Genomic DNA, 13,556 nt, shown 5'->3' on the forward strand with positions numbered 1-13,556 from the left:
TTTGTGCGGCTGGTCTCGGGATGCTTTCGCTTGAACGACACATGTGATTAAGGAATGGATCGCTTGATGTCGTGCTCAGCCTCATTGCTCACAGCGTCCCAAACAAATACATACCTGTCAGGCATAGTGTAAAGCCTGCAATATACACACGCTCACGTGCGCATGCAAACACACATACACAGATGCACACATGCTTAATAGGACTGTATCAATTACAGGAAGGCAGAAGGAGTTATATTCTGTCGGTAATGGAGGGCTGTGTATGGGAGATGGGTGCTAGCTGAACAACCTGTCAACGCTCCGCATTTATCAGCACATGCTGCATGTATTCCATAACTCACCATCCGCAGAACCCTCTGAACGATACCGAAATAATGAAAATGTCTTATCTTTGCAGGAGGTTGAGCAGTGTGTTGTTTATGTTGCTTTTACATTTGCATAACAACGTTAGTTTTATTATGCATAGCTTAGTCAAAGCGAAATGCAAGAGGACAAACTAATCAGACAAACTAATCTGAGACATCCCAAACACACACACACACACAAACACACACACACACACACACACACACACAAACACACACACACACACACACACACACACACACACACACACACACACACACACACACACACACACACACACACACAAACACACACACACACACACACACACACACACACACACACACACACACACACACACACACACACACACACACACACACACACACACACACACACACACACACACACACACACACATGCAGCTTCAGGGTTTCCAGCATGCCTAACCTGCATAGTTTCAGAGTCACTCAGACTTGACCAAGCAGACAGTTAAACGAGTGCAGAGGATCTAGCCAGACACCAGTTAGACAGGCGTTCTCCATTGGGATTCTAAGCGCTGGCTCATGCAAGACAGATTGGGAGGCTGGTGACATTGATCAATGACTCTGAGAATAGCAGGAAGACGGCATAGCTTGCAAATTATAAGTGTCATTTCTCTACCAATATTGATGGTTGGTGATTTTTTTTTTTGTAGCTTGTGTTCCATGTTTTTTTTGTGTGACCATGACGTAGCCAATATATCATGTGTATATTTGCCCAAAAGCATGAAATATGATGGTTAATCAAGAAATGTATGCATCTCATTATACAATGATTGACTGTGAATAGCTGTTGCTATCCCTTAAGGCGACGTGCATTTTAAGATCCAGCTCAAATTTTCAATGCATGTTTTCGTTCAAACTGTTTGTGGAAATAAACTGAAAGCGTGAGCAGATCACCCCATGTACACATCCATTACAACAAAAGCATCCCATGTTTCCAGGGAGCCCATGGAAAAAAGGGACGTAGCGGTGCCGTGTTCACGTGTGGGATTATCTGCGGAGCTGCAGTCGGATGAGTTTTCTACCTGTCGAGGGTGAGGTCCTAGAGGCAAAGACGGCAAATCGAATATCTTTAATTGTTGCTTTTTTTCACACAACAAATCATACAAAAGATAAACTTTAATCTCATCCTACTTGCTGGTGTATTGGATGTTAACGGGGATTAGTTGAAGACACGCCTGCTTTGGGTAGCACCCTTTTAAACAGAAAACCGACACAAAGGTTATCCCAAAGTGGCAAGGAGGCAACCCACATAGTAAACAGGAGTTTAACTTAGGCTACAGCTATTTACATACGATTTAATCTGATCCAAGGGGATCTCGTGGAGACTGTAGCAAAGCCCTAGTAGGCCTGCTTTAAATGGTTTACAGGTGGCTTTGTTCCACTCATTTCGACCTCTTAGGACATTAGCTTGGACCAGCTTATTACCCCTTCCTCTCATTGCTCATTCTGAGCTCAGCAAAAGGTTGATTTTGCCGCAAGTCAGAGTCTTCCGGTGTATGAACGTCTGAGCAGAAAAGGGGAGCTTGACATCCTTTACCCAACCGGCACAATTATTGTCATCATCATCACTCGCCCTTCAAGTTCCTGTTGCCAGCCACTCACCTCTTCCCACACAAAACATTTTTTAATAGAGCACCGGAGTTGTAAATAATACATTTATCTTACTTTAGCCTCTTTTGGTTGCCTTGGTGAACGCAAAAACAGACAACAGGCCAACTTGAATAGAGCGTGTCCGGATGTGGTGCATCATCGCGGCTCTCTCAGAGAGAGGTTCAGGTCAGCTGCGCTGTTACACGGAAGGTTAATGCACTTCCTCACACTAATTCCACTCCCCGTTTGTGTTCTCTCGTTTTACTATTTTTTTTTCCAGCTCAGGCTTTATCTCCATTCAATCACCCCCATCATCAAATAGGTCATGAGATGTTTTGAGGGTTTAATAGCAAAGGAAAACCATTACTCTTCGTGGCTTATTTCAATGGTTATTACTCTCCCATGAAAAACAGCCCCGTGCTTCAAAGTGTGCTCATAAAACATCTCACAGCTAATAGTCACCCACTTCGGTTTTGTTACCAGGCTGTATGAAACCGAGTTATTATATTCCTCCACTAACTTGTAGCTGAACAGAACTGTTTTTCTCATCCCTTTATTTTCATGTTCAAACATTTCTATATATTCTTTTCAATATCAATTTTAGTTTTTTGGAAGAATCTCATAAGCATGTTCTTCGTCCGCTCCACGAAAAGACACAAGCTCAGAGATGGTGTTTGTAGATTGTAGATTTGCATTTGAAGATTATGAAGACAAAATTACAAGATATGATACATTTTGTTGTTATGGATGTTCACAGAACAAAGTGAGTATTTACAAACCATAGCTTGCCTTTTTGCTGCTGTCCAATCTGATCCGATCGAATTGCCTAAATTGGATAGAATAGAGTGCATATTTCAGACCATAAATCCTTGACAACGCATTTAATGATGAATGATGGTGAGCCTATCATTCCTTTGAAGTCAAGCTGGTGTTGGCAATTTGGAAAAACTGAAGAAACCAACTGAAAAAATCCCTCTCCTCCCTTCAGTTCTCCCTCCAAAGACACTCCCTAAAAACACATGACTTGCTCGCTTGCCTACGCAATATATCTGCCTAGCCTTGTGGAATACTCCAATCAAGGGCAATGAGTGCATTGCCAGACTCTGCGCAGGTAGCCAGATAGGTAGGTAGACCGACAGGTATGCCATCCAAACATTTAATTCAGGTTAAATGAAAGGATTGGACAGGGTTATGACAGCCACAGATACCACAGCGTTTGATTTGTCGATTGCTGCCAGGATGAAAAAGAGAATTTCGACAAACGGGACCAAAACCCGTCTAAAATAAGTGTGTGAAATACAAGCATGGCTTTAAGAAGCGACAGGGAAGGGATAAAAAGATGGCAGCTGCAAATCAACTCGAAAAATCTTGCCCAATTGCTCAGCATCGTGTCTCTCAGTTCCGCTCGTTGAGTGTCGGGTCCTTCTCTGCAGACTGCACTCCCTTAGTGAGCAATACTACAGCCGTCACTGTGTCAAACAAAGACGTAACACAGGCTGACGGAAGAGGGAGGCAGACGAGCAGCTTCAAGAAGTCTTCCAATTCCTCACTGTCACGTCGTTATCCAGACCCTTAAATTGAGGTGAAATCGAATACTTCTAATGGTCAGGGAGAAACAGGACTGTATGTTGAAAGCATTTTAATGAGACTTGCCATGTGGACTATCCAAACATCGGTCTTCCTTCTAGGATTTGTTTTCCCTCATTACATGCTGATCATGAGGAAGGCAACATATTTCTCGGATAAAAAATGCATGGAATTGGCAAAGACACACAACTGAAATATTTTGAATTACACTTTGACGCTCATTTGAACAGGCAAACGCACACACACACACACACACACGCAAAGGCACACACATAAACACACACACGCACGCAAAGGCACACACATACGTACACACACGCAATGGCACACACACATAGTGTGTGTGCGTAGTGTGTAGTGTGTAGTGCTTGGTGGAGATTAAACATTGGCTGAGTGATAACACCCTGCAGCTTAATGTGGACAAAACAGAAACACTGGTTATTGCCCCTGATGATTCCATTCCAGGGATTAGCCAGTACCTGGGTGACTTGGGCCAGTCTGTCAAACCGAGCCTAAGAAACCTGGGTGTTGTGTTTGACAAAGACATGTCATTAGTGCAGCACTGTAAACAGCTGACCAAAAATTGCTTTTTTCAACTGAGGAACATTTCGAAACTCAGGAAAATGGTTTCACAAAATGACTTGGAGCTGATCACTCATGCATTTGTGTCTTCGCGTTTAGACTATTGTAATAGTTTGTTTTCTTGTCTAAACAAAAAGGAGCTGTCTCGCCTGCAGTTAGTGCAAAACTCTGCAGCGAGAGTTCTGACTCGCACCAATAGGAGGACTCATATAACCCCTATTCTTAAAGCTCTTCATTGGCTGCCTGTTTCGTCCAGGATCAATTTTAAAATTTTGGTTTTAACGTTCAGAGCTTTGCATGGCCAGGCTCCGCCTTACATCAGTGATCTGATCCAGCCTTACACCCCAACTCGGGCTCTGAGGTCTGTGGATCAGAATCTGTTGACGTTGCCACACACTCGTTTCCGGACCAGAGGAGACAGATCCTTCCAGGCTGTTGCTCCCAGGCTCTGGAACGATCTTCCGCTCTCTCTGCGTTCGATGGAGTCTGTTGACTCCTTCAAAAAGCAACTAAAGACCTATTTGTTTGCTCATGCTTTTGCTTAGCTGACTTGGGGCTGCTATGTTTGTCACCTAGTTGTCTTGGCCTTTTAAACTTAAATTTGTATGTACTTCTTAACTGTGTATTGTTATTGTTTTTGTTTTAACTGTGAAGCGCTTTGTGACCCTGGTCTGTGAAAGGCGCTGTACAAATAAAGCTTACTTACTTACTTACTTACTTACATACACACACACGCACGCGCACACACACACACACACACACACACACACGCACACACACACACACACGCACACACACACACACACACACACACACACACACACACACACACACACACACACACACACACACACACACACACACACACACACACACACACACGCACACACACACACACACACACACACACACACACACACACACACACACGCACACATAAACATTAGCAAAGTGACCACCCAGCCTTTCTGTGTCTTTGATGAGGACCCATCCCCTGGCTCCAGTTGTGCGGCGCCAGCGGCACTTGACAGCCGTGATGAGGCTGATGCCGTGATGCACCCCCGGGTCACGGAACACGCAGCACATCACCAGCTCACCCGAGGATCTTTGAAGACACACTGCGTGTGATTAGCTTTTCGTCATGAGAGCCGGTGGGGGAACAGTTGTGAATTTGACAGGGTCGTCGGGGCGAGCGATGAGAGGGAACGAGTGCACGCCGGCCAGCTGCTTTCTGCCCACTTGAAAAAAGAGAAGGAAAAATCCCCCCTCCTCTTCTTCCTCAAGTCTTTTATCGTTCCCCTTGGCTGTTGATGACCTAACCTCTTCATCTCCCTCTACGAGGGAGATGAAGCCTGCTTCTGCATTCGCCGCTTTCTCCATAGCCGCTGATTTTCTAGGTGGAATACGGGCTTCCAATAGCAAGTAAATATATGTAGATGGCCACACGAGCTTATGTGTCTGTTTGAGGACTCTTCTGGCAGGTGTCCCTTCCAGTCCTTCAGCCGTCTTCGCATTTCCTCCCAATCAGGACTGCGTGCTTTGTACCCCAAAGTCCCATTTCCGTCGCCGTATTAAATTGAAGTTGCGATATGTTGCTGGAATAATAAAGGGACACATCTGCTTGTGGCAATTAATGCCTGGGGCCTCGCACTGGACCACAGCTCACGGTGTCCTGAATTTATACATTAATTTAGTATTCATTAAGGTAATTTTCCGTTGGTAATATAGCCTACAAATACAACAACAAACTCCTGCACAAAGGATCTGTAGCTGCTGCAAAAACTGATTTGCTAGCATCCAATAAGGGAAACTTTGCCAACGGCAATTGAATAGAAACAGACTTAAGTAATTTATAATGAGTGAGAAATAATTTTGATGGAGGGTCATTCAAATTCTCCTTAGATCCCAAATGGTGAGAATCTTCCGACACTATCTTCGGGGGCCAGCTTGCGACGGATCGCCACGAAAACGGCAAAGGTCAATGAAAAGGTCAAAGGTCGACGGCCATGGTGACCGCGCCGTCATGTGGTTTCCCTTTTTTTTTGTCCTTGCGTGTCATGGTGGTAAGGTGATAAGATGGCAGGTCTGGGAGGGGTGAGTTGGACGGCGGTGGAGGAGAGGGGGGCTGACAGCCCGTCGGCAGGAATAAAGGGCAAACGGCAGTTAATGTTCAGGCATCAGCGAAACTGCACACGAGGCCGGTGAGATGGTCGTGGCTCCGTATGCAAATCACCTGCCACGGGGGAAAATGTCAAATTAATTCGGGATTCACTGTGGTATGAAGATGTGGGCTGTCGGGCTACCTAACGGAAGCCTTTGCATGAGGGTGTGTGTGTGTGTGTGTGTGTGTGGGGGGGGGGGGGTATAGGGGGGAGGGGGTGGAGCCACAGCCTGGTCTGTAGCCAGCGTCTGGCTTCCAAACACTTCCAAGTCTCCAGCTGCTAGAAAATCTGCTTTTATTGAAGTGGGGTTATCATATTGATATTTCCATGCTGATTCTTTCTCCGTGACTTCTCCCATCAATCACTGTCTTTCATTTCCCTCTCTGCTCGCGGGGGCTGGAGGGGATCTACACATGCCGCCCGGACCCCGAAAGGGTTTGCGCTCAGTTAATCATTAACTGCGGTCTTCATGGCAACGAGTAGGAACATCCCTCTATTGTCTCCCGGTCGGGGCCGGCGGTGCCGACATCAAACGGGCCACGGGAGGCCGGCCGGTGGTGTCTTGACATTTTGTGCTGTGGCGGCGACCCGCTGGTCGGTACCAAGCTGAGAGAGGCACGGCAGTGGACGCCCCTGGTGTCCCCTCCCTGAGGAGGTCAGCTACGGTGGCAGGAATAATAACAACAGTAATAGTCAAACGTTAATAAGAAGACAAACAGCATTTTAGGGAGAGCACCTCTGGGAGCCAGGGGAACTTATGGGCGCGAGAAAAATAAACGAAGGGAAGCTAAAGGGAAGCTTCGAATTTGAAAGATTCTCAGGCGGTTGTTCAAACTATACTTGACATTCTCACATCGCCAGCAAAGCCCAAACTATGTTTGAAAAAAAAATAATGCTGACGCTGAAATAAAGAAAGAACATTTATAGAAAGGAATAAACCATTAAAGTATGAAAACTGCTGCTGGGTCAGCACTGGGTGACCCACATTCAAACCCAAGCACCATCTGAAGTGGACGGAGAGCCCAGGGCTTGGTTACGTGCACCAACTGCAACCCCCGAGGATGAGCGATGTTTGCGGCCGTCAGAGCTTCGATGAATCAATGTTATTCGCCGCCAACTTCCATGCTGGGAGATTTACCGCCGGCGAGACCCCCCCAGCACCCAGCCGAGTGTCTGGGCGGGTGTGTTTCTGCACACTATACACCGCCGTCCACCACAGCACCTTCAGATTATTAGTAGTGTTTTATCGCCGGGCATCAGATAAATAGTGAAATAAAGTCAACCTTGTCGGAGTGGAACAACGACTCGTCTTAAGCCGCTCATCTCAAAAGGAGCCGGCAGGCGTGCAGCTTTCTACCTGGCATGATGGTGATGAGGTGGTTCAGATAATTGATGAGGCGATACAGGCATCGTTTGGACTTAATGTCGGGAGTCGTGGCGTCTTCTCTCTGCCAGTCGTGAAGGGGAAACACTTAATCAGTTTCAGCCTCGGTCTGTTGGATGATTTTTCTCTGAGATGGATTGTATTGTGCATGTATACATGATGGATGTATGTGTGTGTGTGTGTGTGTGTGTGTGTGTGTGTGTGTGTGTGTGTGTGTGTGTGTGTGTGTGTGTGTGTGCATGTGTGTGTGTGTGTGTGTGTGTGTGTGTGTGTGTGTGTGTGTGTGTGTGTGTGTGTGTGTGTGTGTGTGTGTGCGTGTGTGTGTGTGTGTGTGTGTGTGTGTGTGAATGTGTGTGTTTGTCTGTGTGTGAGTGTGTGTGTGTGTGTGGTGTTTGTGTACGTTTGGGAAATTGGAAGGCATAATAAACTCCCCTTTTCTTGCGTCAGCATTTAGCTGCAGAACGCTAGAATTGTTAATGCTTCCTGTGTCTTTTATCAATGCCAGAACATCAGGCAGTAGACTACATTTGGAAGGCAATACGTCTTGCTCAGTGCCAGGGAGAAAGAACTGGACTCTATCATGCATGGTTTTTGTTTCGTTTTGTCCCATCCCCTCCCCCTCCCCCTCCCCCTCCCCCTCCCCCTCCCCCTCCCCCTCCCCCGCCCAAGGATTAAATTATAAACCGCTCATTGATTTTAATTGGACATTGTTTCTGAAAAATGTAATCACTTGACAAGGTGGCGTTTCATTATGTGGACGCTTAATCACAGCGGCTGTCCTGGAGAGCAAACCGGGGGTTCTCTGTCTTCTAATCACAAACATCAAATTAAAGCTGAAAACTCATCGTGGGGATAATCACCAGGCTCCATGCACCAAGCAGAGTCAGGGGGAAAAAAAATCATTACTGACCCTATTTGAAATCTATTATGGCTGCTATCAAGAGCTCCTCACAAACAGGGTTGAGCATGTGTAGACCTCTGTGAGGAAATGGGTTGGGTGGCCGAGCAGTGTGATTAAAGCAGGGTTAATTGATCATAAGGCAGGCCTCTCCACGTTGTCGCACACGCACACACACACACACACACACACACACACACACACACACACACACACACACATAAATGATCACCACACTTTTTGGCACACACACACATGCACGCACGCACACACACACAGACAAATAACCATCACAAATATGTAAAAACAAACCCTCATTCATTGCCAACACTGTCCTGTCTAATCATTTGTCTTTAATAATTTGTCTTGATGGTTGCTCGGGAAACCAATGTAATTAGTAGGTTCTCTGTCAGTACTTTGACATATCAATGTGTTTGTGTAGATGTGTTTGTGTGTGTATGTGTGGATGTCGGTGTGTGTGTGTGTGTGTGTGTGTGTGTGTGTGTGTGTGTGTGTGTGTGTGTGTGTGTGTGTGTGTGTGTGTGTGTGTGTGTGTGTGTGTGTGTGTGTGTGTGCGTGTGTGTGTGTGTGTGTGTACGTGTGTGTGTCGGCGTATGTGTGTGTGTGTGTGTGGGTGTGTCGGCGTATGTGTGTGTGTGTGTGTGGGTGTGTCGACGTATGTGGGTGTGTGTGTGTGGGTGTGTCGGCGTATGTGTGTGTGTGTGTGTGGGTGTGTCGACGTATGTGGGTGTGTGTGTGTGGGTGTGTGGGTGTGTCGGTGTGTGTGTGTGCCATGCAGCACTCAGCCCTGTCCCCATGGCTGGTTGACCTCCATCGAGGTCCTACTCCCTCTGTTCACCAGAGCATATTGGGTTTATTCTGGGCAGCCGACAGGGACAGGAGTTCAATGAACCGTAAAGAGTGCTGGGTTTCACGTGGAAGGCTCTGCTCCACAACCTTCCCGGTCAACCAAGCTCCTCTCGAGATGGTGCCCATGCTCTTTTGTTAACGCCGTGGATGGTGGATCTATTCATGACGATAGTGATGAATGCTGACAGGCCAATCGAATTCGTGCCCTCTGATATGTCACATCCAATCACGGTAGAAAGACGCAGAGGAAAATAGTATACAATGAGTGGCATATGATGCAAAAGACTGCAAGGTCAGATGGAGCTTGGAAAATAATATTGATGGATATAGTGACAGGAAGGGTCGACGCAAACTCTTTTTGATTACCCGAGAAACGGTATCACTGAAGCACCACACAGTCCATTTAAACCTGCCAGGAGAATGGTATTGGAAAAATGTGATATGCCCTAGGCATGAAACCATTAAGCAGCATGGAGAGAGAGTGCTGATTTAGCTCTTTTGCTGCCTTTGCCTCAGTGTACTCCACAAGGGCACTTTGTCTTTGTTAGCATAATAGGACGTATGAAACGGATGTCAGTCTTCAGTGACCTCCAAAACATTATGTAAACACATGCTATTCTCACATTATGGGATGTAACAGGTTGCCACCAGGGATTAACTCATGTTGAACGGTGTTCAACAAGTGGGCGTAGTGTTTGCCCTTTACAACCCTCGGGGGCGTGCAAATGGAGCTCCCAACAATGGATCCGCCCAGGACTTTCACCGACGCAACAGGAGCTTTCGGATCTAAGGAGTTGTATGAAGTTTTATTTCATATTCTTTATTTAAGATGGAGGAGGTCGCTGGCTGCTTCCTCGCTTTAGAGGCTTTCTTGTTAGAAAGGGCAGCAACCGTTTCCTTGCTGCTGTGAACGCTGCTTCACCTCGATGTGTATTTAAAAGGGGTATGCATGCTAGCCCCATTGCATTAGCTTACGTGGCGAGTTGACTCCAAAAGGGTTGATCCTCGATTCCATCACGTCAATTATGACACTTTCTTCTGGAATTTCTTAAATGAAGAAACAGATTTGGGTTTCCTTTGTTAAGTTTCAATTGCAATACACGAGAAACACGTTTATAAGCAATTTAGAAGTACCTCTCTCCGAGCTAAAGATTTAGAGGGTTTGTGTTCAGTTGGGTATGTAAACATTTCACGTTAAGGGGCAATCATTCACTATATGCCTATTGTCTTGCCTTAAATAGTTAACTACAGGCTGTGAGGATAGAAGTAAATAGCCTTGTGGTTACCTTCTTGGAACATGTTATATAGTTAAGATTATTTTAAGTCGTTCAGTGAGTATGAACTCATTTTCATAGTTCATACTTCGAAAACGTAAGAAAATATACTATATTGATGTCATAGTGTATGATGCTGTTTATTTTCAATTACAGAAAAAACTTGGGCTGTGGAATCAACTCAAAACTGTTAAAACAATTGTTTATTCGATTTTTATATAATAATCGTTGGTTGAATATTTTGGTCTCATCCATTTATTGTATCCAACACAATGGAAAAGTAAACATTTTTTTATTTTGTGCATATCATTGTCTTAAAGAAGTCTTTGCTGTAGTGAGTTTTTGGCATAGTGCGCTGTTCTTTTTTTTATAAGCACTTCACCGAAAACAACAGCAATGCACTTAAAATCCCCATTCATTTGCTATGGCCAACAGAGGTATGTAAAAAACTGAAGAGAACAGAAGCAAAAATAGCTGTGCCTCGCAAAAGCCCATTAAGCTACCTCCATTTCCATGTTCAAACCAACCGCATTTATTAACAAAAAGAAAACACTAAAGTGCAGAAAGATTATGCAATTATGAATATTACCTTACACTTCAAAGCCCAGATCCATTAAAGTTTAGCATTTGAGATTCACTCCGCGTGTTCTGGACTTATCACTGCCATGCCAAGTAACCTCAGTGTCACCAGTGGGTGCGGCATGTCAAAAAGTCCCTTGTGACATTTTTAAAAGACAAGAGTTGTCCAATTATTTTGTGTGTCAAATCCAGTGGGAAGACGGGGCTGCATAGATGGGCAGTGTTGTTGTTTCTAAGACCAGTAATGGGGTATGAATGGAAAATGTTACTAAGAGAGAGCTTTCTTAACCTCCGAAATGCTGTCATGTCAGCATAGATTTACGATGCAACATTTACCCACAAGAAGGATTAAAGTCTGCTCATGTTGACGAAAAAGTTGGGGTGGTTGATTTGAGGGCATAATAAACATTGAGACTGTCGGCAATACCATAAAACCAAAGATATGACCAGACAGACACACTGCTTACAACATGTGTTTTTATAACCATTTATGCTACAGAAAAAAGGAGGATCTTTTACTAAATGTTTTTAGATGGAGAGCAAGACACACACACACACACACACACACACACACACACACACACACACACACACACACACACACACACACACACACACACACACACACACACACACACACAGACACACACACACACACACACACACACACACACACACACACACACACACACACACACACACACACACACACACACACACAAATGCTTTTATTTGAATCCAAATTTACAAAGAGGGAGAAAACGATCCAAACATTTTGGGAAGTAACACACACACACACACACACACACACACACACACACACACACACACACACACACACACACACACACACACACACACACACACACACACACACACACACACACACACACACACACACACACAAACACACACTGAACATCACAGTCTGTTGTTAATGTGTGATTGTCCACTCACTCATGAGACCTTGAGAAAACAGAAGCCGTCTTGGAGGTTCTATATACGAGCCATTATTCATGATACACTAAGACAGCTTTTACGTTAATAATTCAAAATTATTATGTTAATAATTAAGGCATACCAACCCTGCCAAGAAGTATTTAACGGGAGTGCGCTCTTGAAACACATCTGAAAGATATAAATATTCAATTTCTGTTCATTAATTCAATTAATCAATGGTCATCATCATGAAAGTTTTGGGCCATAAAGAACGATGATTCATAATACGTATGTAAGTATGTCTTATCCACAAAACCAAAATACTACTGCTATTGTTCATGGTAAAAAATCCTGGCTGGTATGGCCAAGTCTCCATGGATTCTCTAACGTGTGGCTACGTGACCCTCCTTAACTCATTAGTAGATTGCTGTGAAGCAAACCTCTACCTCCCCACCACCGGTCAGTCTGTGTGATGGATGCTGTCAGTGGTCACTCATGTACTTGTGGACACAGTCGTTCCTGGCTGTGACTGGTAAGGGCCCTCCTCATTAAATGAACTCATTTCCGATTTTTTAATTAAGAATGAATTGGCGTGAAGCATATATTTAATGTTTTGGGCGTTAGGAGATTAATTATTTAGACACATGTAATGAGCCCTGGAAGCTTTAAGCAGGCATATTCTGGTTTGATTCGTGTTTGAGGTCCTGGTGTTCATTAATATTAATTCATACTTCAGGCTCAGAAGACTGTCACTAATAAGACGTCTCGGTTTTCAATGTTGATTTCTTTCTGACACGTTAACAAGAACTAATTGAGGCAGTTACCTGCTTTAGTTTTCGCCTGCGTAATTATAATTTTTTGGAGCACAGAAAAGTTGAAGATGCTAAATGGACATATTTTGTATGTACGTGTGGGCTTTATCAATCATTAATGTAACCTATTGTCACATATTGTCAAGGTCTCGGGTTGGATCATTACAACTGTGCGAATAATTTAGCTGGGACCAATGGAAACACAGCAGTTCCTGAGCCTTTTTCTACATGCAGAACACAACACACCTATTTGTTATCTTCACATGTAAAACTAAAATAAAATATTTTACATTACATACAGCTCTCGGGATCGTGCGGTGTATGAGGCACGAGAGTTGCGTCACCGTTTAACCTGGGCTCCCGTCTCGTGCAGAAGAAGTTTGACCATAATGTCAAACTTGTTCTGCACTTTGGTTTGCTGCATTAAGACAGCGATTCTCTGCTATTATTTTATTTATTTTTTTGAGTTTTGTAAAATATAAAAATC

This window comes from Gadus chalcogrammus, chromosome 11 (assembly GCF_026213295.1).
Source record: "Gadus chalcogrammus isolate NIFS_2021 chromosome 11, NIFS_Gcha_1.0, whole genome shotgun sequence".
NCBI classification, from domain to species: Eukaryota; Metazoa; Chordata; class Actinopteri; order Gadiformes; family Gadidae; genus Gadus; species Gadus chalcogrammus.